The sequence below is a fragment of the Tenrec ecaudatus genome, chromosome 6, assembly GCF_050624435.1.
Source record: "Tenrec ecaudatus isolate mTenEca1 chromosome 6, mTenEca1.hap1, whole genome shotgun sequence".
In the NCBI taxonomy this organism is placed as follows: domain Eukaryota; kingdom Metazoa; phylum Chordata; class Mammalia; order Afrosoricida; family Tenrecidae; genus Tenrec; species Tenrec ecaudatus.
The window spans coordinates 49,890,048-49,915,608 of NC_134535.1; the positions used below are offsets into that span (position 1 = coordinate 49,890,048).

The 25,561-nt window shown below is 39.6% G+C and overlaps 1 protein-coding gene, 1 non-coding gene and 1 pseudogene across 4 annotated transcripts in view; 1 reads left to right on the top strand and 2 right to left on the bottom strand.

Annotated features, from left to right (window-relative positions):
* PAWR (pro-apoptotic WT1 regulator) overlaps positions 1 to 25,561 on the top strand; it is a 120,173-nt gene that overhangs the window by 55,297 nt on the left and 39,315 nt on the right. The gene's annotated exons all lie outside the window — the stretch shown is intronic.
* Positions 6,781 to 7,205, bottom strand: LOC142450549 (large ribosomal subunit protein eL30 pseudogene; annotated as a pseudogene).
* Positions 7,724 to 7,867, bottom strand: LOC142452258 (small nucleolar RNA SNORA48). Its single transcript, XR_012785281.1, has one exon. It is a non-coding gene; the product is annotated as a small nucleolar RNA SNORA48 (small nucleolar RNA).

The window sequence follows — 25,561 nt, forward strand, 5'->3', positions numbered from 1 at the left end:
TGTTAAATCAGCTATTGTACCTGTGCTTTCTATACTCCAAAATGTATTTGTCATCTTTAATTCTGTGATCTTTAGGATTTTTCTTTTGTTTGTATGTGCTAAATATATTTTTAATGGAAGACAATAGAGATAAAATACATTTTCTCTACTAGAATGCAAGTTCCCTGCGGAAAGAGATTACCGTATATACTCGTATAAGCCTAGTTTTCAGCACAAAAAATGTGCTGGAAAACTGGGGTTTGACTTATACACAGGTCCTTGGTACACCAACGAGGTGTAACATCTCGAGGATGATTGCCGTTCCTCCGCTGTTCATTCAAAGCCCCGCTGACACTGCAGGGCTTTGAATGTTTGTTTACTCACATCTAACCAATCCTATGACTTGGATGGCTCCAATTCGCAGAAGCACCCGTAGTGATTCGCTTACACCAACAGCTGAACTGGTAAGGATGTGTCTGTGGCTGCTCTCTGTCTCTCCCCTCTGGTCTCTGTGTTAATTCACATCCTGCATTTCCCACCCTAGGCTTATACTCGAGTCAATCAGTTTTTCTGGTTTCCCAGGTAATAATGAGGTACCTCGGCTTATACTCAGGTCTGCGTATATTCGAGTATATACGGTAATTCCATTTATTGCTTCACCCATTATTGACAATGGTGTATCATTAAGTTATGTTTGTATAGCAAATAATTTTTGAGTGCTTTAATAAGAAAATTACATTTAGCATCATTAACTTCTATGGTTATATAAAAGTACCTTTTTTTCCTATTTGTGAGTCCCCGGTGTTGCAAACAGTCAATGTGTTCAGCTGCTGACAGAAAGTCAGAAAGCCTGAAAAACTAAGATTTAAGTCTTGGTGATCTACTTTTGAATGTCAACCATTGAAAACCCTGTAGAATACTGTGTACTCAGACACACTTCAGGAGTTAGAGTTGACTTAATGGAGACTGTTTGTGGAAGAACTTGCTCAGGGTTACATGGTAGCAGAACCCTGGACTCAATTCAGATCCTGGGCTTTTGTTTACTCAAGGATGCTGCCTCTGAATTGTTATAACCAGATCAGCATTTAGTTGGCTCAGTGGGCCTTCAAACTTCTATAAGACCACATTATATTTGAGATAAAAGGGTATTAAAAACAACAACAAGGGTATTAAGGCAATAGTTGTAAAAGTATTTTTAACAAAATTTTGTTGGCTATTGTTATCGAATTATATATGCTGTCAACAAGCCTTATGTTAATCTTTTCAAAGAATTTGGGAAGTTATGATGTTAGTGACTTTGTGCTGAAAGAAGACATCACATTTGTGCAGGCCCAAATGATGACTAAGGAACGGTTTCTCTTGAGAGATTAGCAGACTCTAGGTAAGAGAGCTAGATTTCTATTAGGCAATAGGAGAGAGAGTGCTATTTTGAAAAGGTTAGGGCTTCAGATATATGTATATGGATTGTCATGGAATACACAGGGGCCTTGGAGGCATATTTACTCATTGGGCTGTTTACTGGAAGTCAGAAGTTCAAACACCAGCATCTCCGAGGGAGAAAGACTAGGCTTTTTACTCCTGTAAAGAGTTACAGCCTCAGAAGCTCACAGGGGCAGTTCAGTTTCACCCTATCCTTTTGAGTCACTTAGGAGCCGAATTGACTCAATGACAGTGAGGGTTTTCTTTGTTAGTTTAGAGTATACAATAACTTTTATGTTATCTTTTCTTCATAAACTTAAGTAGCTTGATAGTGTTTTATTAGTGTTATTACTGCTGTTCTTGATGTTTCAATTTATACTCTTCTCCAAAGATTCTCAATTTAATGTTGGTGTCCTCTTTCCTTCCGATTCTAACTAAAAACCAAATCCACTGCCATTCAGTCAATTGTAACCCATAGAATTTCCAGGACTTTAAATCCATACAGGAATCGTTAGCTTCATCTTTCTCCCGGGAAGAGACTGGGGAGTCTGAAACCTGGCATGCCACCAGGACTCCTTACGTTCTGACAGCTACAGCTTATTGCTAATTTAATAATGCTTACGCATTTAAGGAAGATCTATTTTTATTTCCTTTTAAAATTACCGAAATTTCTTTTTAGTTTGATGTGTGCATCTTCTGGGGTACCGTACACCGTCTTAAACCTTAGCATCCAATTGGAACCACTGCCCTCATTTTCTGTTCAGCATTGATTTTTTTTAAATGTACATGGCTTTTTTCCCCCTTTTAAATCACAGAGGCCCAGTTTTGCAGCTATATGATGACATCAAAAGAGATGTAGAACCATTTTACCCTTTTTGAGCTAATGGTGCACGTTTGCCCCAATGTCAGAAATATGTGGCTGATATAGAAACTTTAAAATATCTCAAGAGTTTAAAGTAGTGATGGGATTCCACAGACTCGCACCAGTTCGGCAGAATCGATACCAATTTTCTGTTGAGCTCAGCAAACTACTTGTTATAATGGCATTTGTAGTCAGGATTCTTTCTAAGGTGGGAGGCCAGTGGCCATTGTGGAAATCACAGATTGACATTCCTTACTTTTTTATATATACATTCATCAGTTTTAAACATATCAGTCAGTGTTCTGATCATGTTGAAATAATAAACTACTTTTAGATATATCAGTTTTTATACTTAAAATGGTCATTTGGGCAGCAAACTACTTGTTAAAACTCTGAATCATACCACTGGTTTCTAGTGTTTGCATTTCGAACCTTATTTGGTAACTACTATCGTTATTGAAGAATTATTAAAAAGTATAAATGAAACTACTTGGAATCTAAGAAGATTTAAAATCTTAGTTTCTGTAGACTTTAATTAAGTTCTCTTTACTTTGAGTGTTCAGTGTGTAAAGTGCAATACGTTGTAAAAAAGCAGAATAAAGCAACAAAAATTGCAGCCTTTAAAGTGAATTTTTGGTGTAAGTGAAAGGTTTTTCCATTTCTTTATACTTTCTGGAGAAAGGCACGATTTAAATACTGTCTATTTGATAAAGGGGACGGGAAAACAACTAACATGTGGACAAGTGGAATTTTTGTAGCGTAGTGCCCACAACAGTGCCATATTTAAGTCTTTTACTTAAGTGATTTAATCAACAGTAAACGTGTTCTGAACACTTGAAGGCAGGTATGTAAATGAATACTTCATGGTCATAATTGGTAGGCATATAATTTGATCTGAACTATGTAATGGGAAAGACATATTATTATCATTCTTTCAAAGGCTTTGTAAAAATATGCTGCACAAGAGTACTTTTCAGTAAATGCCGAATAAGACAAAATGAACCAAATATGTAGACATTTTGTTTTCTTTATTTCTCATTGAAAAGTTCTGTTTAGTACTGATGTATGAGGTCACGAACTCTGGATCTTTTAAAAATAAACTGAGATCTAATGATACAGGATTTGTATAATTTAAACAAATCTTAAATTTCAATTACAAAGAAAAGAAACCACATAATAAGCACATTTGTATCAAAGAGGTGGTTTTTCTTCCAAATGACTTGTTTAATATTCGATTTGACATATCTGCATTGCTAGAGTAGTTGCTTTCATACCAAATTATCTGAATTTATTGCAGAGCATCAGCACAAAAAATACACTAGAAGTGATCTATGTTTGTTCATGCTATTCAGGCTTGCCATAGAAAGATCCACATGTTTAGGGTTCCAACCAGACGTTTGGATGTTGTTGTTGCTATGAACAATTTTCATATTCTTTAACAGTTGAAAAGCCGATAATCATTTAAGATTAATGCTTTTTATCTAGCATTAATGGACAACATTACCAAGAAAAATCTTAATTTGTGCTCTCACTTTTCCCTTTGTAGATTAGAGCCACAAATATAAACAAACCCTTCATGAATCTGTCCAGTACTTTCTGAATGCCTAGGATTCAGAGGAGGTATTGTATGAACATGCAGTGTTTTGGGGAAGCTTTTATTTTTCTTAACTAGATTTTTGCAAGTATTTCTTGTTGAAACAGAATCATTTGACTTTTGAAGATATGCAGTGGCTATCATAGTTGTTATATAGGTCCCATAAGTTTAGAGCAATCTTTTAAATTATGCCTGCTTCTGCTTTCACAATTTACATTCTCACTCAGGAGGTGCTAGATATTTTAGAAGATATTCGTTCTTCTTTTCTAAGTTGTGGCATGAAACCAAGGATAAACTCCAGCTTATTATACTTTAAACTTACTGTCTGTATTTTTATAGGTTTTTGAATGTGAAGTACTTTGCTTCAAATCTTCTGGGTAGCAGACTAGGAAGCAACTGAACAAAAGATAAGATGTCCCCTAAATTGCTGTCTTAACATATTCCTTCTCTAACCTCATCCTACCACCCCTTCCTTTTTTTTTTCTTGGCCATTTGAATAGTTACTATATGCTTGTGAATACAAAACAGTGGATCTTGTTCTTAAGCAGCATAGAAAATAGTGTGAAATTGCGAGAAAGCGAGATTTTCCTTTGTGACAGGAAATGTGGATTTAATTATAATGTAAGGATATAGAAAAACTAAAAATAAGCATACTTTCATGTGCTATAAACAATTTTTAACTCCTACAATAACTAATTATAGTTTTTAATGAAAAGCTCTTTTTGGTTATCCTGTTTTAAAATAACTGTATTAAAAAAACTTTGTTGAACAACTGTCCCCTCTACCATTGTGTCAATTTATTTAGAATGAGAGATATCATTGATATTGTCAGATGGCTCTTGACTCAAAGCAGAGAATACCAGAAACTTGCCCATGTTTTACTGATTGCAAAGACATTCATTCAACTGCATGGAACAGCAAATTATGGATAACACTGAAGGAGAATTCCAGAAAATGTAATTATGCTCATGAAGAAACTGTCTGTAGACTAAGAGGTAGTAATTTTAACAGAGCAAGGAGTTACTACATGGTTTAAAATCAGGAAAATATGTATTGGGATATTCTTTCACTATACTTACTCATTTTGTATGCTGAGCAAATATTCTAAGAAGAGGACTATCTGAGTGTGGCATCAGGATTGGAGGAAGACTCATTAACAGCCTGTGTTAGGCAAATAATCTTGTTTGCTTAAAGCCATGGAAATATGAAACATTGAGGAAGAGGAAAGACTGCTACAGCCTTCATTATGAATTACACCTCAATATAAATGATAGAGAATGCATTGCAGTTGTCAAGCATTTTACATAACTTGTATCGACAATCAATGCCCATGGAAGCAGCAGTCAAGAAATCAAGATATATTGCATTGGGCTACAAAAGAGCTATTTAAAAATGTTAAAAGCAGAGATGTCACTTTGAGGACAAATGTGTGCCTAACCTAAGCTATACATACTCTTTTCAGTTGTCTCATATGCTGTGAAAGCTGGACAATGAATAAGGTTGATTGAAGAGTTGATGCCTTGAATTATGATATTGGCAAAGAATATTAAAATTGCCATGGACTGCTAGAACAAACAAATCTGTCTTGGAAGGTGTATAGCCAGAATGTTCCTTAGAGGTGAGAATGGGGGAGATCTGTGTCGCATACTTTGAACAAGTTATCAAGAGAGATATGTCCCTAGGACACCATGCTTGCTAAGGTAGAGTTTTGGCAAAAATGTGGGAGATTTTCAATGAGAAGGCATTTGCACAGTGACTACAACTGGGTTCAGTTATAACAATTTATGAGGATGGTGAAGGAGTGGGTAATATTTTATTCTTTTGAACATAGGGTCACTATGAGTCAGCACGCAGCAGCAATAACAATGAAAGTTAAAGTAGTATCAATTCAGTTAAAGCAAAATGTCATTTTGTTGTATGATAATTAGATGTAATTAAGATTGGACATCCCCTCAGAGGGGTCACAGGGAAGAGATGAGCCAGTCAGGGTGCAGTACAGCACCGATGAAACACACAACTTTCCTCTAGTTCTTTGGTGCTTCTTCCCTCTGCTGTCAAGACCTCAATTCTACCTGACAGATTGGATTAGACCAGACATGCGCACTGCTACAGATAAGAGCCCGCAACACAGAGAATCCAGGACAGTTAAACCCCTCAGGGTCAACAATGAGAGTATAGATACCAGGAGGATTTGGGAAGAGTGGGGGGAGAAGGGAGGAATCCATCAGAAGGATCAACTTAGAACCCTCTCCCACAGGGACGATTAATGGAAAAGTGGGGTAGGAGCGATGGAGGGCGATGTAGCATATGAGAATAATAATATATAACCAAGGGTTCCTGAGGGAGAGGAAGAGAAGGCTTTGAGAATGATGACGGCGGCATACGTGCAACTGTGCTGGACACTGGAAGAATGCATGGATTGGGATAAGAGATGTAACAGCCCCCAATAATAGTATTTTAAAAAAGATTATATTTTTAGTTATTTTTAAAACTTTTTAGTATCTAGTCACTCCCATACGATAGTGTATACAGTTTCGTTATTCTCCTTAATCTCCCACCCAAACTAATCTAGGATTAAACTAATATAAATTAGGGAATCGATCCCTTCCAAGTGTCCTTTTTCTTCTTCATGACAGGGAATTGGGACTCCACGATTAAGCTTGAGGAAGCAGAACCTCTGTGAGTCTTGAAGGTTGGATTGTCTAATTAGGATTTAAATGATTTCAGGAAAAATCAGACCTGAAGTAGGGATGAAGAAGAGATAATCGAATCATCTCTTTGAGTAGTTGGGTTGAGGGATGAGAAAAGTAGGAGAGGGTAGGGCTCAGAATAAAGGGTTACATGTGCTAAGTGCTGGTCTATGTTCAAGGGATGTTTTGGTTTGTTTTATATAGATATCAAGGTTTTTTGTCATTTTTTAAAAATTTTAAGTTTTTATTTTACTTTTTAAAAACAAACTCTGGCCAGTTTTATTAAAGAAAAATATTGCAGGATTTATTTTTTTCCAAGTCTGTTCTGGCATGCTTCTAATGATGTCAGAATCACCAAGGTCGATGGTGGCCAGCGTGCACACACTGTAGGACTTGCCGCACGCCGTGCCCAACTCGACGTGGCTGCTGTAGTGATGGACACTGGCTTTGGCCAACATGGCGTAGTACTCGATTTCTGACTTCCTCCAGGCCGGGCAGTTGTTGGCCAGGATGACTAGATTCGCTTTGCCTTGCCTGATCATCATCAGCGTCTGCTTGTAGCCCAGCACGTACTTCCCACTTTCCATAACGAGTTGGAGCCTCCAGTTGATGGACTCCAGCGACTTTTTTGTCTTCTTTGCGGCCACCATCTTCCTGTCTTAGGTGCGGACGGCCCCCAACCAAGAGCAGCCGCCAAGATGACCTGGAAGGGAGAAAGGCTAAGTTTTTATTTTTTGAGAGGAAAAGCTCTTGAAATGGAAGTGGGTATTGGTGTGAATGATGTACATACTGTTTAAATTAAATTCTTCCCCCTACTGAGTGTGAGTGTACCCCTATCCCCTGGGCATGTGGGTTGGGTTGGATGATGTGCACAGAAGCTGTGGAGACAAGGAAGTTTAAACAAAATTTTTGAAGCTGCCAGATAGTTGTTTATGAAGGAAAAGGAATCCTGAAGTTGAGCTTTACAGAGAGTAAGCTAGAATCCATTGGCACAGACCTTTGTGCTTTGCATGTGGAACCTTAACCAAACTATGACTTTGACCTACCTCCCAAGGTGTTATGCAGATATTATTTAGAGTTCTCTGGGTAGTGAAAATAGCTGAGAGGTTGACTTGGAAGAAATATATATTGATTTTGCTTCAGAAAAGAGACAAGTGTTTTTTCTTTTTCTTTTTTTTAAAATGTGCCCTAGGTATGAAACAGCTCTGGCCACAATCCAGGCATCAAGCTAGGATGAACAAAGGACTTCAAGTTGGTTCTGTCCCTGACTGATATAAGAGCACCACCACCAATCAGGTGTCTCTTTGCCCATAGCCAAGGGGGGGCGGACGGTGGGGGGAGTGGAGACAAGTGTTACAGAGCACGGTTCATCTCTTTTGTGCAAGTGTCATGCTCTTTCTTACTTTTTTTTTTTTTTTTGCCATCCTCAATTAAGTCAGATTCCACTTTTGTTTGCTTGAAGCCGGTTCACAGTACTATGAAAAAGTATGACTGGAGAGCAAATCAGATCAAGCAGCAGCAGTACTGATAGCATTATATGGTCCCACTGCAGAAGATGAAGAGTAAAATCCATTTTAGTTCCTCTAATGCCTTTCATGGATATAGTAGTTTTCATTTTGAAAATAAAGGCACGCATATACATTTGTTTTTTACTGTGCTATCTCAAATTGCTGCTGCTGTTAGGTGCCATTGTGTTGGTACAAGACGACCCTTATGCACAATAGAACAAAGCACTGCCCAACCCTGCTCCATCCTCACAATTGTTCCTGTGCCTGAGCCCATTTGTTGCAGCCACTAAATACACAGGTTTTTTTAAAATCTCCTCACAGAGCATATATGAGGGGGTAGCCCCCCCAACTAGAATTTTTTGAAAGCTATGTATTAATTTTTTTTTTTTACAAAACAACCATTTCACTTTCAAAGTACTCTCCATTACACTTAATACATCTGTCAAATCTGGGAGTCCATTCATGGAAACATTTTTCCAAACTCTTTGGATGGCTGATAGCACCTCCCTTGTTTTTTTCTTCACCTCTTCTAAGTCATCAAAACACTGTCCTTTCATGTCCCCTTCATTCTCAAAACAAAAAAAGTCTCACGGAGCAAGGTCAGGTGAGTAAGGTGTGCGGGGCAAGAGGCAGGCTGTTTTTTGTCAAAAACTGGCACAAGTGAACAGGTGCATTATCATCGTAGCAAAACCATTCCCCCATCTGCCACAAATCAGGCTTTTTTTGTCACACACTGTTAGAAGTTCCTTTCAGAATCTCTAAATAGAAAGCTTGATTAATTGTGTGACCTGGTGGAATGAACTCCAAATGCACTATGAGTCAACACTTTCGTCCCTTCAGGAAGTTGATAGACATCCAGAATAAGGTTTGTCATTGATCAACATTTCACCTTTTTATGAAATGAGAAAACCACTCATACACTTGAGTTTTTCCCATAGCTCTGTCTTTGTAAACTATGTTCAGCATTACAACAGTTTCTGTAGCATTTTTCCCAAGCAGGAACAAAATTTCCCACCTGCATGCTGGTCTCTCATATCAGCCATCACCAAAAAAAACCAAAACAACAACAAAACGAGGTTCAAGGGAAATGGCTTTTATGAAAGTATTCACTGTGACCAGAAACAACCTTCCCAGGTGACACCACTGGCTGCACTAACTCGGAACGAGTTGCTCCATTGCTCACCTGGCAGGAACAATGTTGACTATGGAAGTTCTGCCCAGCCCAGCACAATTTAGGTTTTGAGGGATTACCCTGTATAGTTGTTTTCTCCTGAAACAGCTTTTTCTAAAATTGATTAGTTGTCTTATAAGATGAAATCATAATTTTATAGCTCCACTTACATGTTTTACTGTATGATAATACAATTAAATTTGCATTTCATTTTAGTTTGTAGCTCTTTGTTTCATATGAAATAATTTTCTGTCTCTTCAGTGTTAGAGCTTGATAGATATCTCTACATTATAGCAATTTGATGCTTCATTTAATAAAGGAGTCTGGTGGTGCAGCTTGTTAAGCATTAGGCTGCCAACTATAAGGTCAGGGGTTCTAGCTCACCAGCTCTTCCTGTAGAAAAGGATGAGGTTATCTATTCCCTAGATATTATAGTCTCAGAAACCCTAAGGAACAGCTCTATTCTGCCTTTTAGGGTCACTAGGAATAGGAATTCACTTGGTGGGAGCGTCCTCGTGATGCACTGGTTAAGTGGTCGACTACTAAATGAAAGGTCAACAGTGTGATTCCACCAGCCCCTGAGGGAGAAAGATGTGGCGGTCTCTTCCTTAATTGTGCCACAAGAAGCCCTGTGCAACAGTCCTATTCTGAGTTCTCATTATCAGTTAAATGAGCTTGTGCTAATTGATGTTTTATTGTATGGAATGTTACATCGATGGGACATTTAATACTTAGTTCAGCAATGTAGTTAGTTCTACAAACGTTTATTGAGCATCTATCTATGAGTACAGTTATCCCACCACATGCATTATTGAAAGCAGGGATACTCAATACGTCGATCGCAATTTTCTAATAGATTGCAAATGTAGTGTGGGTAGATCGCATGGCATTAAAAAAATAGATGTAAACCTATCAATCCCATCACTTAATCGATATACAGTGCAGCCAGTCAGATGCAGTCTTAGGTGTCAAACGCATGTGCAAACAACTATGCTAAGTGCAGCAAAACTGACAAGCTAAGTTGTCGCCAATTTTTAGACCTTGTTTTTTTTTTCTTAAACATAAGAAACATTAAAATGAGTGGGGGAGCTGAACCAAGTAAGAAGACAAAAACGTATCACTTTCATACGGAATGGGCGATTTTGACACTACAAGCCGACATTCAGCTGAAGTCCAGAGTGCATGAACAGTTCTGGAACTTACTCCCAGAGGAAAAGTACTAAAGCTTGAAAAAATGTGCTACCTCCTTGACTGCATTATTCAGTTCTGTTTATTTATGTGAGTCAGTCAGCCTTTTCTCATATAAAGATCATTAAGTCCCAGTACCGTTCCACCACGACTGATGATCATTTGGAAGTGTGCTTGAGGCTGGTTGTCAGCAGCTACTGTCCGGACTAGGAATCCCTGTCTCATTCCATTCTGTGCAAGTCATCAGAGTAAACTCAGGTCATGACAAAAAATGTACATAGTTAATTGTGTTGTGTTGTGCAATATGGACTCATGCGGTTATGCAAGGTACATAAACATACATTATACATATAAAGAGTTCTCAATGCAGTTATGAATAAATGTAATAAACAAATATAAGTATGTGTTGCATTTTTGTAGCTGGTAGATAATTTTGACTTATCATTTTATAAGTAGCTCTCACATGCTGAAAAAGTGTGAGCGACCCTGATTTAAAGTGTAGGAGAGGGCCTCTGTAGGTTGCATATAAATGTGCCATTTTATATAAAGACTTAGACATCCGCAGCTTTTGGATTTGTGGGGATCCAAAAATCAGTCCTACTCTGATAACAAGGGACATCGACAACTGTATGTCATGTTTTGTGATAAGGACTTTGAAGTACTGTAGTGATGTTAATACTGTGATGGCGAAGCCTATTGCTTCAACAAGGTCTTTCTTTAGAGTGATAAAAATGGAATAATAAATATGGTGGTTTCAGAGGTTTTTTTAAAGACTGATAAAAAGGATGTTTTTAATGACTCAAGTACCATGAACAAATAGCATGGCAGTGTGACATTTTCCAAAACAGTGATCAACTTTTTATACCATTACAAAAACTTTCACTCCCTGGATTCATAGGTAGTTTTCTTTCTTGAAAAGGTCGTGTATATTTTAAAAGCTGGCACTCTTTCTCCTCCAGTTCTGTTTTTTCCATCAGTTTTGGTGATGTTTTTGTTGTTAACGTGTTTGTGTCTGCTTGCCCGTGGAGACCTGGGAGGCAGAGTAGAATGACCCCATAGGCTTTCTGTGCCCAAATCTTTACAGAAGCATTGCCTGGTTGTTCTTCCTCAGAACTGCTGGGTGGGTTCAAACTTCAGACCTCATGATTAACAGCCAGGCATTAACCGTTGTGCTGTCAGGGTGCCTTCTGGTAAGTGTACATGTAACCAGTCATTTGCAACTCCCCCTCACCCACCAGTTCATTTCTACAGGTAAAATGTGGTTGTTGGAGAGCAGACCTGATTGTCCACTCATTGTGACGACATGTGATTGTACAACTGTCCTTTAAATTTTCTTAGCCTGTAATATTTATGGAAAAGGGGCCCTTATCAGTAAGTGTTGGACTGTGCTAAACCACCAGTTCAAACCCACCAGCCACTCCTCATGAGAAACATGAGGCTCTCTGTTCCACATAAAGACTTAACAACCTGAGAAACTCACCTAGAAGAAATTGGGGTTGGTTTGGTTGGAAATCTTTATGGAAACAGACTGTAAGGACTTTATACCACCAAGCTGTGAAGTGAATTCAAGCTGGCAACTGAATGCTTAACCATTGTGTCACCAGGCTCTTTAAAATGTGCTTAGATTTCAGATAATTATAAACAGATTTTTTTCATCTCTGTGATGATCTAGATATGACTACCCAGAATTAATAGTAAAATCATGGGGTGTTGTTAGTTCCTTATTATGTAAAACAGTTTTTGCAAATTGCAAGATATCTAACATTCCAGGCTTCTGCTATATAAATCAGTATTTATCCTCTGTCTTGAAATGCTTCTCCCCAAATTCCAAAATGTTTCCTAGGAAGTGGTACTGACTCTGACACCTTTGGGTCTTGAACATTTTGGCCTAAGGGGAGAAAGCCTTGGTCGCCCAGGGAGGTAGGTAGTCAGATGGCATGAGAGAAATTAAAAACATCTAGCTTCCAGTTAGGAGAACCAGTTAAGGAGAGGATCTTTTCAGGGTTTTTTGGATAGGTTTCATTCTGCATCTGAGTTAGGCAAAATGGTTTAACCCCTGAGCAGGAATTCCAGAGGTCACAATGGATTGATTTGAAAGGGAGAAGAAGAATAGAGTATTAGGTCAGATTAAAGTCTGCATAATGAATAAAATAATTTAGGGAAATTTATCAGTCAATGGCCAAGATAAATATGGAAATGAGACCTGTTAGAACTTTGCTTAATAGCCTCTTAAAATATATTTTAAAAAAATTAAAAGGCAAAAGTGAATACATGCAGAGATATAAAGAGCAGTGATCAATCATCAACTCAGATTATTTGGGCTACAACTCTTTTACATTCCAGATTTGGAGTTACACTACGTAGTGTAGAGCTCTGACTGCACTCCTCGCAACTTTATGTCCCTAAACCTCTTGCTCAGTTCTAATCCTCAGTTTCCACCTACAAAGTGGTACATGTCTCCTAAGAATTTTTTGTTTTAATTTTTTATTTAATCATTTTATTGGGGGCTCATACAACTCTTATCACAATCTATACATATATCCATTGTGTCAACCACATTTGTACATTTGTTGCCATCATCATTCTCAAAACATTTCCTTTCTACTTGAGCCCTTGGTAACAGGTCCTCATTTTTCCCCTCCCTCCCCGCTCTCCCCTCCCACATGAACCCTTGACAATTTATAAATAATTATTTTGTCATATCTTACACTGTTTGATGTATTCCTTCACTCACTTTTCTGTTGTACAACCCCTAAGGAGGAGGTTATATGTAGATCCTTGTAATTGGTTCTCCCCTTCTACCCCACCCTCCCGGTATAGGTACTCTCAGCACTGGTCCTGAAGAGATCATCTGTCCTGGATTCCCTGTGTTTCCAGTTCCTATCTGTAACTGTACATCTTCTGGTCTAGCCAGTTTTGTAAGGTAGAATTAGGATCATGATAGTGTGGTGGGAAGCATTAAAGAACTAGAGCAGGGGTTCTCAAACTAGGATCGTGGGTCACATGCGGCTCACCAAGGACATTTTACCCGGTCTGCCAGGTGTTTTGCCCACCCCCCTTTTTTACTTCAATATAAGATATGCGCAGTGTGCATAGGAATTTGTTCATAGTTGGTTTTTTTGTGCGGGGGGTGTTTGGGTTTTTTTGCTTCTCCTACACCTCCCAGCACTTGGACTATGGCCAGCGCTTCCAGCTCTGCACTTGAGCTGCCTCCTGGGCCTGTCCACACCTCTTCTTCGGGCCACGTCTCTCTCCTGACCTGCCACCGGGACAGGGAAAGTGGAGCTTGTGGAGAGCAGAGGGGGAACTTTTTACAACCCCTTTCTGTCCCACCCCCCTGTTCTTCCATAAGTGGAGTGGAGTTAGGCCCCAGGGACAAGAAGTATGGGGTAGGTGACTGTGACTCAGATAGTGAACAGGCTAGTCCAGCCAGCCCCTCGCTTGTCTTGCGTTCTTGCTCGGGGTGCATCTCTCCCACGTCGGGAGATTGCAAAAGGGACTTGTTTTAGCTCTGTCTACAAATCATCCCTGGGACTGAGTTCAAATGCAGCCTTCATTCCACTGGGATCAAAATGCCAGCCATGCTGGCTGCTCAGTGGACATCGGCCTGCCATCCTGCAGAGGGATTCCAGTGTCCACTAGAGCAGGAAACTCACCGCCCTCCTCCTTCGGGCTGAGCCAGGCATATCAGCGTGGTTGATCTGGGGTGGAGAAAGGAAAGGTCAGGAACCCAATTCTGAGTCACCAGCAAGACTGCTGTGTGCCACAGAGCAGTTCCCAAAACCAGCACCAGTGGGAGCCCACCCGGGCAAGCCCCCCTGCCCGTCCATCTGCCCCATTTCGTGGCTTTCACCTTCTGAGACAGCTGTTGGGTGCTACAGGCCATTTTTCAAAGATTGTTCCACGCGAGCTCTCAATCACACACGCACACAACAATGAAAACCTCATTCAGGGAAAAAAAAGCTGTAGGGATTTTCCTAGCACAGGAAAGGGACGACACCTATTCTTCTCCATTCCTCTCAGTCTCCAAGCACTTCGAATCCATTGGTGTATGTCCAGGCAGTGAGACCTGTCTTGAGGGAGGGAGCCCGGCTGCCCAATCTGCTGTCCTCTCCAGAGAGATCCTCCATGACTGCATCAAGGGCACGAGAGAACTCTCTTTCGACAGGTTCTGTTCATTTGACATGTCTCCCCCTCTCCCCTTCCTTTCTTGGACCAATCAGATTGCTTCTTCCACTTTCAGTGCCTTGAGTCTCCAGCTTTGGCTGACCGGCCAGAGCATTGGTCTACCTGTGTAGGGAGCGGGGACTTGGGAGCCCCTGCTGCACTGTCTGTTTTCCCGGTGTTGGGTGAGGTTCCTGGAACTGGCCTCTGCTAGAGAGCTTGTGCTGATTTTGAGACACGGTGGCTCAGGACACTGCAGACATGGCAGTGCTTTCTTCCCGCTACATCCTATGCATAGTTTTTTTTTTGGAACTATAATCCGACCCTCTAATGGATCTGAGGGACAGTGAACTGACCCTGTTTAAAAAGTTTGAGGACGCCTGAACTAGAGGAAAGTTGTATATTTTATTGTTGCTACACTGCACCCTGACTGGCTCGTCTCCTCCCCTCAACCCTTCTGTAAGGCGATGTCCAGTTGCCTACAGATGGGTCTTGGGTCCCAATCTGCATTCCCCCTCATTCATAATGATTTGATGTTTTGTTCTTTGATGCCTGGATGTCCATTTGCCTACAGATGGGTCTTGGGTCCCCAATCTGCACTGCCCTTCATTCACAGTGATTTGAGTTTTTGTTCTTTGATGCCAGATACCTGATCCCTTTGACACCTCCTGATCACACAGGCTGGTGAGCTGCTTTCATAGGGGCTTTGTTGCTTCTCAGCTAGATGGGCGCTTGTTTACATTCAAGCCTTTAAGACCCGAGATGCTATATCTTTAGCCAGGCTCCATCAGCTTTCTTCATCACGTTTGCTTATGCACCCGCTTTGTCTTCAGAGATTGTGTTGGGAAGGTGAGCATCATGCAATGTCAGTAAAATAGAACAAAGTATTCTTGCATTGAGGGAGTACTTGAGTGCAGACCCAATGTCCAACTGCTACCTTAATACTAAACCTGTAGATTTATGCACATAGATCTATTTCCCCATCCTCATATAAAAATATATTTACATGTGTACATGCCTTGATTTAGACCTCTGTAAATGCTCTTTGCCTCCTTGTTCTTTCCTCTATTTCCTTTTACTTTCTTGTCCCACTATCATGCTCAGCCTTCATTTGGGTTTCAGTAATTCCTCTCAGTTACATTATCCTTGATCACGCCCTACCAGTTCTCCTACACCCTCCTCACCACCAATTTGGATCACTTGTTCCCTTGTCCCTGGGTTTGTTACTGCCACTACCTTTCCCCTCACCTCCCCCTCTTCCATGTCCCCTTGGAACCGTTGGTCCGGTTGCTTTTTCCTACAGATTGTTCATCCAGCCTATCTTATTTAGACAGACCTATGGAGATCATAACATGCAAAGAAACAAGGCAGAGCAAAACAAAGCAACAAAAGAAAAAACAACACCAAAAGGCCAATGACCCAAAACCACCACCACCAACAAAGAAAAGCCTGTAGTTAGTTTAAAGACTGTTTGTTGGCCTTTAGGAGTGTTTTCTGGGAGAGTCTCATGGGGTGCCAAGCCCTGGCCCCAAAGTCTATTTTTGGTGTTCCCTGGGGACTTTGTTGCTCTGTTCCCCTTGCTGTCTTGTTGTCCTTAGTGTTTTGCCTCTGTGTGGTGGGATCAGATTGTGTGCAGTTCCCACCCTGTGACCCCAGTGTTGTCCCCTATAGGGCTATGCGTCAGTGAGGGATGTCGTATCTCATAGTGCCTCCTAAGGTTTTTGGAGAATTATATGAAATAATAGACATTAGTGCTTAGTTGTGCCCTATGTCTAGAAAATACTCAGTACCAAGAACTAATATTTGAAGTGCTAAACTAAGGGGCTTATATCTAGGTCTCTGATTCTAAAATCTTACAATTTTTTTATTTTATGATTTTATAATCTTAACACATTTGAATGATTATAAAGAAAATAAAATTTAAAAACCGTGCCTTTACATGTATGTATTTTTCACTTTATATTAAATTGCTAACATTCTTTTAAATTTACTGTTTCCTAATATCTTGCTTTGAAAATGCAAATTTCAAATATTATCATACTGTTTCATTCTCCAGAGGCAGAACTCTACTACTTAGAATTAAAAATTCTTATTTCATTATTTAGTCAATGCATAGGTAAATTCAGCTTTAAAATTCTACTTCAGAAGTTTAAGCAATAAGTAAAAGTAGGAAGAATGATATAATAAAACCCCCTCTATACCCAGGAGCCCATCAGTTATATTTGTACCACTCATTCCACACCTTCATTTTGTGTTATTTTGAAGTAAGCCACATTCCAATTTTTTTTTTACATTTTATTAGGGGCTCATACACCACATTCCAATTTTTAATGTGCAGATGACATAGTGCAATTTTGCAGTGTGTATCTTTAAAACATAAAGGAATCATTTGAGACCTAAAGGAAGGTTGTAAGTTTCATTATTGCTACACTGAACCCTGAGTGACTCATCTCCTCCCCAGGATCCCTCTTCAAGGGATGTCCAGTTGTCTACAGATGGGCATTGGGTCCCCATTATATGCTCCCCTCATTGAAACCTGGTCCACTCGGCCCTTCATGATCACACATGTTGGTGTGCTGCTTCCATGTGGGCTTTGTTGCTTCTGGGCTAGATGGCCGCTTGTTGACTTTCAAGCCTTTAAGTCCCCAGACGTTATATCTCTCAGTAGCTGGGCACCATCTGCCTTCTTCACCACACTTACTTATGCACACATTCATCTTCAGCGTTTATGTGGGAAGGTGATCACACAATGATGGTTTTTGTTCTTTGGTGTCTGCTACCTGATCCCTTCAACACCTCGTGTTCACTTAGGCTTATGTGCTTCTCTGTGAGCTTTGTTGCTTCCAAGCTAGATGGCCACTTGTTTGTCTTCAAGCCTTTAAGACTCTAGACAGCGCTATATCTTTTGATAGCAGGGCACCATCAGTTTTCTTCACCACGTTTGCTTATGCACACGTCTGTCTTCAGTGATCCCAATTCTACCTTGCAAACCTGGTTAGACCAGAGGATGCACAGCAGTACAGATAGGATCTGAAAACAGGGAATCTAGGACAGATGAACCCCTCAGGCCCAACGGTGAGAGTGATGATACCGGAAGGGAAGGTGGGGTAGAAAGGGGGAACTGATCTCAGGGATCTACATATAACTTCCTCTCTGTGGGATGGGCAACAGGACAGTGGATGAAGTGAGACGCCAGTCAGTGTAAGATAAGATAATAATTTATAAAATATTAAGGGTTCATGAGGGAGGAGGGAGGGGGAGGGAAAAGAAAACAAATTGATTCCAGGAACCCAAGTGCTTAGACATTCCAATGAATGTCTTAGTGTGCTTTACACAATTGATGTATGTATGGGTTGTGATAATAGTTGTATGAGCCCCAATAAAATGATTTAAGTTAAAAAATTAAATAGAGGAATCATAATACTATTATCATGCCTAAAAACAACCTCCAAATTTTCTTAAACTATTTCTTAAATGATACGTATATTTTAATTCCTAGAAAAATGAAGAGTAATACATAGCTATTGATTCATATATCCTTTAAGCTTGAAATGTAGACATCATCTTTCTGCCTTAACCTGTCCCCCTCCAGTTTTCTTTTTGCACTTTGTTAGCAAAACTGGGCTGTTTGTTCGTCATACCAAAATGTTGGCAGAAGCTTGCTTTTGTGTGATAGAAAGCTAAGAATGGTTTAAAATTTTTAAGGGTTATATAAATAAAACAAGATGCAACAGAGATCTTATGTGGCCCCTTAAATCTAAAAGATATGTTCTTTGGCCTTCTAACGTCTGCTAACCCTTGCTTCATGTCCGTAATGTAGACTTTCATAATTGCATTCTGTGGTGCTACTTGGCATGTTCTACTGCTCTTATTATTTTCTGAAACTAATTAGAAGGTGGGATCTAGAGGTTTAATCCAAATCTGGTTCAGTCCTTTTTCTTTGTTTCCTTTAAAGTCTAAGATTTATTCCTTTTCTCACATGAATATCTCCCTTTTTGATAAGTATAATATTCTGGAGGTTTCATTTACATAGAGGAACATTTTGCTGTTTGAAATTGCCACTTTGTTGTAATATAATTATATGAGTTTGAACAAATGTACTAAGCCTGGTGTAAAATACCTTGAGAATCAAGATAAAAGTACATTTCCATCATTCACCGGCTCCACCACTTTCCAGTCAGCTCCCTCACCCCACTCCTGGCACCTGGCAAACAACTGTTAGGCTTCTGGAATGGTTTCCCATGTTTTTGCTTCTCAATGCTGAAAGAATTCATGTACAAAAGCACTTTTATACATCGAAGTCACTTTCGTAAGGGAAAGGGAAGTTTTGGGTAGTAAAGCCTCAGTACACACCATCTCTGGAAAGCATGCAAGACCCAGCAGGGGACCACACTAGAGTTTGTGACTAAAGCTGGCCTCGTTTGAGGGAGTGCGAAAAACTACGTGAAAGGAGTACAGGAACAAGAGGAGGCCATGGAGCCAAAAGAATGCCTGAAATGAAAAGGGAAGAAGAGCTCTTAAGAGAGAGGGGCGGGGGCACGGGCACCTGTGCGCAGGGTGTACACAGGTGATATCCGGCCCTCTGACGGGAAAGACAGTCCTGCCCTCAGTCTGTGCTATTTATCCTCTCTTAACCCCCCTTGGGGTAGGGGTGTGCATGGTGTGGTTGAGAGGATAGTGACCATTCTTATTGGCTGAATTCAGGCACGAGTGTGATGTAATATTGCTGGTGTCTCGTGTGCTACCCCAAGTTGACCTTCACCTCTGCCTAGTGACCTAGTCTGCGCATGCCCAGTTTTGGATTATCCCCATAGGTATCTAATGTGTGCCTAATTCCTTTCAAACTCCTTTATTATGGCATGGCTAGCTAATTTTTGTTTAGTGTAGGATAAACTACCACCACCCCACAAAACCAGCTTAAATCACAATGGCTTTACATAAAATTTCCATTTCTATGGTTTTGCCATTTATAGAATTTTATGTAAAGCCATCAGACTATATAGCCCTTACTTTGTAGTGTCTTTCATGGAGCATAGTGATTTTGAGATTATTTACTTTGTTCCTGGGTAGCTTTCATTACCATGATTTGTTTATCCATACACCAATTGGTGGGCATGTGTGTTAGTCTGGGTACTTTAGTGAAACAAATCCACAGAAACTCATGTCTAAGAGAGTTTTATATAAAGGTTAAGTGCACATCAAGAAAACACCCAGTGCTCCTCAAACCCACAAATCCAACATTAACCCATATGTCCAACACCAGTCCACAAAGTTCAGCAGTTTGAAACCACCAGCCACTCCTCCTGAGATAGGTGGGGTTTCCTATTCCCGTAAAAAGTTATAGTTTGGAAACTCAGAGGGACAGGCTGTTTTTGAGTAAGACTTTCTATGCAGATCATGTCATCTGTCACTAAGTAAATTTTAGTTTTTTCCCCTTTCTCCCCGTAATCAGACTGGCTAGAGGTTTTTAATTTTGTCGATCATCTCAAAGAGCCCACTTTGAATTTCATTAATTTTCACTCTTGCTTTTGGGTTTAATTTTCTCTCTTTTTAAGAATTTAATGTAGATGTTTTGGGTACTTGGTAGGTCAACTTGGTAGGTTTTGACAAATTTCTTTCCATAGGGATTACACTACACTGTATTCCCTTCAGCATGCCATTACCTATTTTCTCAAAATAAGACATATTTGTGCTTTTTGCCAACATATAATGGATATGACGAAACATTTCAGTACACTGCATCTTTTCATATGTTTAGTAGGCTTCTAGCACAATTAAACTTTGTTGTTAACTGACAGGCTAGCACTTTAAACGCATTCAGTGGACCTGGCAGTCTGCTTCTGGAAAGATTACAGCCTCGAAAGACCTTTGGGGAAAGTGCACACTGTTACATGGCCTTACTGTGTGTCAGAGTCAGTGTGATGACGCCGAATAGCAAGAGCTGTGCTGCCTGAGCATTTTTTTACATGGTCAAGAGTACCTCAGTGGTGCCAGGGATCAACATATTCAGCTGATCAACACATACAGTTTCACATCCACTCAGAGGGACATTGGAAGAAAGACCTGGCACTCTGGTTCTGAAAAATCAGCTATTGAGAACTCTGTGGATTGCAGTTCCACTCTGAAACACCGAGGGTCTCCATGAATACTAACTGAACCCAAACAACTGGGAAATCTTTTGTTTATGCCTTTTTTCCCATAAGTTCCTTTAGGTTTGTTATTTTCTCAGCTATTTAGTGACTCTTTATATATACTTAGGATGTAAATGTAATGAAATGTGTAGTGTCTATTTTCTAGTGGTTAGCATTGGGCTGCTAACAGTAAGGTCAGAAGTTCATAACCACCAGTTACTAAAGGAGAACTACGAAGAGTTAGAGTCTCAAACGCTCAGAGGTCATTCTACCCCTTCCCCATAGAGTTGCTATGAATTAGCATCAACCTGATGGTCGTGAGTTTGATTTGATTTGGCACTGCTTATGCTATCCAGGGTTTATAGATTTAGGAAAACAGATGGCCACGACTGTCTCCCATGGTGCAGCTAGTAGATTGATTTGCTCACCTTTTAGTTAGCATCTGAGCACTATAACCACTGTGGCACCACGCCATCTTAAAATGATAACAGATATATATTTTTAACTTGGACAGATTTCTCTAGGGTGTGAAAATAGAAAACAAAAATAAAAACCTCCTCTATGGTTCCAAAGTTAGAAGAATATAACCTTAAAAAACAACCCAAACTCACTGCCATCACTCGTTGATACCAACTCGCTGTGACCCTAGAGGACAGGGGGGTACTGCCCAGTGAGATTCTGAGACTAACTATTTATGGGAGTCGAAAGCCCCTTCTTTCTCCTGTAGTGGTTTTCACACTACTGACCCTGACAGTCTTTTGTCAGTACTTATTTGTACCCCCATTCCAAAGGTTTCATCCAATAGTATAATAAAAGAATTATTCATCATGGTGGGAGATAGAAGTAGAAAATGCCTTTACTCTCTTATTCTTCAACTTGGTACTTTCTGTTTTCATCCTTATTTTTCTCACCCTTTCCTTCAAATTGTTCCCTCGTTGTATTTATCCTGGTTACATAAAATAGCTTAAGGAATTTGTGGGATGCTTGTGGCTAAAAGAACTGTTGTGATTCATCAGCTAATCCCTGTTGGAAAAGCTACTGGGGATGTGAAGTAGACTCAGCACAGGCATGACATCAGGTCTGTGGGGCTAATAGTGGTCCTGTGGCAGAGCTTTCAGGACTTCAACTTGAGGTACCATAGTCCCATCTACCTGATTTGTTTCATTGAGTAATTCATGCATTCATTTACCAACATTTACTTAAAGTATTGCTTTATTTTTTAAGCTGCACTTTTAAAATGGTAAATATTTATTGAATGAGTTGGAGGAAGGAGAGTTAGTGTTGAGAAATTAGGACTCAGAAAATGAAATGAAAAATAAAACAGCAGATAAACAATTTGGAGGAGAAAACAATGGGACTGAAGGTTCCAGGGGACATGGGAGAGGGTGAAGCCAGGGGAAGGAAGAGGATGTTAACAAACCTATGGACAAGGGAACAACAAGTATTCCAAAATTGGTGGCAGGAGGGTGTTGGAGGCCTGGTAGAGCTTGATCAAGGGCAATATAACCGAGAGGAATTACTGAAACCCAAATGAAGGCTGAGCAAGATAGTGGGACAAGAAGAAAGTAAAAGGAAATAGAGGAAAGAACTAGGAGGCAAAGGTCTAAATACTGGCATGTACATATGTAAATATATATAGGATGATGGGGAAATAGATCTACATGCATATATTTATAGGTTTTAGTATTAAGGTAGCAGATGGACAATGGGCCTCCACTCAAGTACTTCCTAAATGCAAGAGCACTTTGTTCTATTTAACTGGCATTCCATGGTGCTCACCTTCCCTACCAGATCGCTCAAGACAAAGCGGGTGCATAAGAAAATGTGGTGAAGAAAGCTGATGGTGCCCAACTATCAAAAATATAGCATCTGGGGTCTTAAAGGCTTGAATGTAAACAAGCGGCCATCTAGCTGAGTAGCAACAAAGCCCTCATAGAAGAAGCCCACCAGCCTGTGTGATTACGAGGTGTCAATGGGATCAGGTAACAGACATCAAAGGACAAAAAAATCGTATTGTGAATGAGGGGGAGTATGGAGTGGGACCCACCGCCCATCTGTAGGCAACTGGAAATCCCCTTACAAAAGGGTCACAGGGAGGAGACCAGCCAGTCAGGATGCAGTGTAGCAACGATGAAACTTACAACTTTCCTCTAGTTCTTTAATGCTTCCTCTCCTCTTCCACCCGTCCCCCCAGTTATCATGATCCCAATTCTGCCTTACAAATCGGGCTAGAACAGAGGAAGTACACTGGTACAGATAGGAACCGGAAACACAGGCAATTCAGGACCGATGAACCTCTCAGGACCAGTGGTGCGAGTGGTGATACCGGGAGGGTGGAGGGAAGGTTTGGTACAAAGGTGGAACCGATCACAATTTTCTACATATAACCCCTTCCCTAGGGGAGAGACAACAGAAGAGTGAATGACGAGAGATGTGGGACGGTGTAAGACATGGACAAAATAATAATTATAAATTATCCAGATTGAGAGAGGTAGAGAGAGTGGGGGAGGGAGGGGGAAATGAGCTGATACCAAAGGCTCAAGTAGAAAGCAAATGTTTTGAGAATGATGATGGCTACAAATGTACTTGACACAATGGATGTATGTATGGATTGAGGTAGAGTTGTACGAGCCCCCAAGAAAATGATTAAAAAAGAAAGAAAACAGGATCCCAATCCTTATTGGTAACTCTTTCAAATTTTGCCTAACAACTACATTACTCTGACTTAAAAATCCTAGCTTCAGAAACTGACTTGAGATTCTCTGGGCAGAGTTTTTTCAGTCCAGACATAGGAAAATGTGAAATGATTATTTCCACAAAATAGAAGAGTGGAGCCCTAGTGTTGGTTTCTCATAAGCCATAGATTGCTAACCACAACTGTTCAACCCCACCTGTAGCTCTGAGGGCAAGATGAGATTTTCTGTTCCCAAAAATAGTTACAGCCTCAGAAGCCCTGTATAGGGTTGCTATGGGTTGGATCAACTCCATGGCAGTGGGTTTATTATTTTCATACCTTAAATTGCTTGCTTCTCAGCCCTTACCTTGTATTAAATGGTTGACCCCTTGTAACAGCATTAGTTTTTGAAGAATTCATGATGGCTGTTATTAAAAAATAATATCCGGGGAACCGATTACAAGGACCTACACATAACCTCCTCTCTGGGGGATGGACAACAGAAAAGTGGGTAAAAGGAGACATTGGACAATATAACATATGACAAAATAATAATAATTTATAAACTATTAAGGGGTTCATGAGGGAGAGGGGAGCAGGAAGGGAGGGGAGAAAATGAGAAGCTGATACCAAGGAATCAAGTAGAAAGCAAATGTTCTGAGAATGATGATAGCAACAAACATACAAATGTGCTTGACATAATGCATGGATGTATGTATGGATTGTGGTAAGAATTTTATGAGCTCCCAATAAAATAAAATTTAAAAGAAGAGAAAAATCTGTTTTAATTTCATTTTGAAAAGCCGTATCCAGTGGACTAAATATAAATGATAATAATGATTTCTTTCTCTTAGACCATTGTCCTACAGTATTCATTATTGTACTTTTGTACATTTAATGTTAGAGTGCTGTCATCACTGTTTTAAGATTAATTGTACTGGATATTTTAGGTGTTTATTATCTCAAATAAGCCACCTCTATAAATTAATCATCTTAGGAATTTGATCATTAAATTTTTGTTGGATGTCTTATCGATAGCTTCACAAAACAGTAGCTTCTCTCAATTGGAGCATTGGTTTAAATTTGTAGCCCTCTGTAAAGATGTTTTCATCATATGGGTACTACCTGTTTTTTTCCTTTGTTTGTGGTAATTTTATAAATTATATATTCTGATATTGCTGTTGCTTGGGGATGCTATTTATTTTTACATTATTGAAAAAACCACCTTAAGTAACTTTCATTTTAAAATAGTCTTAGGTTATTTCATGGCAAGATCCTGTTACCTGAAAAGACAGTAATTTTGCTTTCTTTGTGATATAGAAATATTTTATCCTTCTTACCTAATTATATCAGCTAGTGCTTCAGAAAGATGTTAATAATTATGTAATATTAATATGTTAATATAATGTATTAATTTATATTGAAGTATATTTTAAAAGATGTTAATAATGTTGATTGTGGGATCAGTGTTTGCTTTCACTTTGAAATAACTTTTGAAATTGAGTTTTAAGATAGTTGTAAGAAATGTTATTTTTCTAAATCAGGCCTAATTGCTAAATATTTGTACTACATTTTTTATATTGAGTCCATGTTCCTTGATATATTTGTTTTTCATAGGACCACATTGCCTATTAGTTCATCTTGTCTCTTCACTTTTGTTCCCTCTGAATCTTTTTTTTTTTTTTTTTGGTATTAGCACAAACACATTGATTTATTCATCAAAGGGATGATCCTAATCAAATCAATACTTGGAAATAGTTGCATGTAAAATGTGTGTGATCGAAGTAATGGAATATAACAACAACAACAACAAAGCAGTACGGAGATTTGCTCATTGAACTGAGCTTGTTCCTTCTCACAGCTAAATTTTGTCCAAGTGATGATGGAATTTTTATTCTTTTTCATAGGTGACATTGTTCATAACACATTCCACCACTAATTTTCCATTTTCCAATTTTCTTGTTATTCTGCTCTCCTTCCCACCCCAATCCTGGTGTTGAACCAAAACACCATCTGTGAAGTTGCAGACAGTCTTGAGTTTTTCTGCTGTCAGCTGTGGTTTCCTCAAACTTTTCTCCCAGGTTACACGCGAACTGTGGTTTTCAAAGTGCTCTCCGTTTTCACGGTGAGGGTTTTGCTATCACAAGTGATGGCACAGTCAGGCTTGGCCATCACACCCAT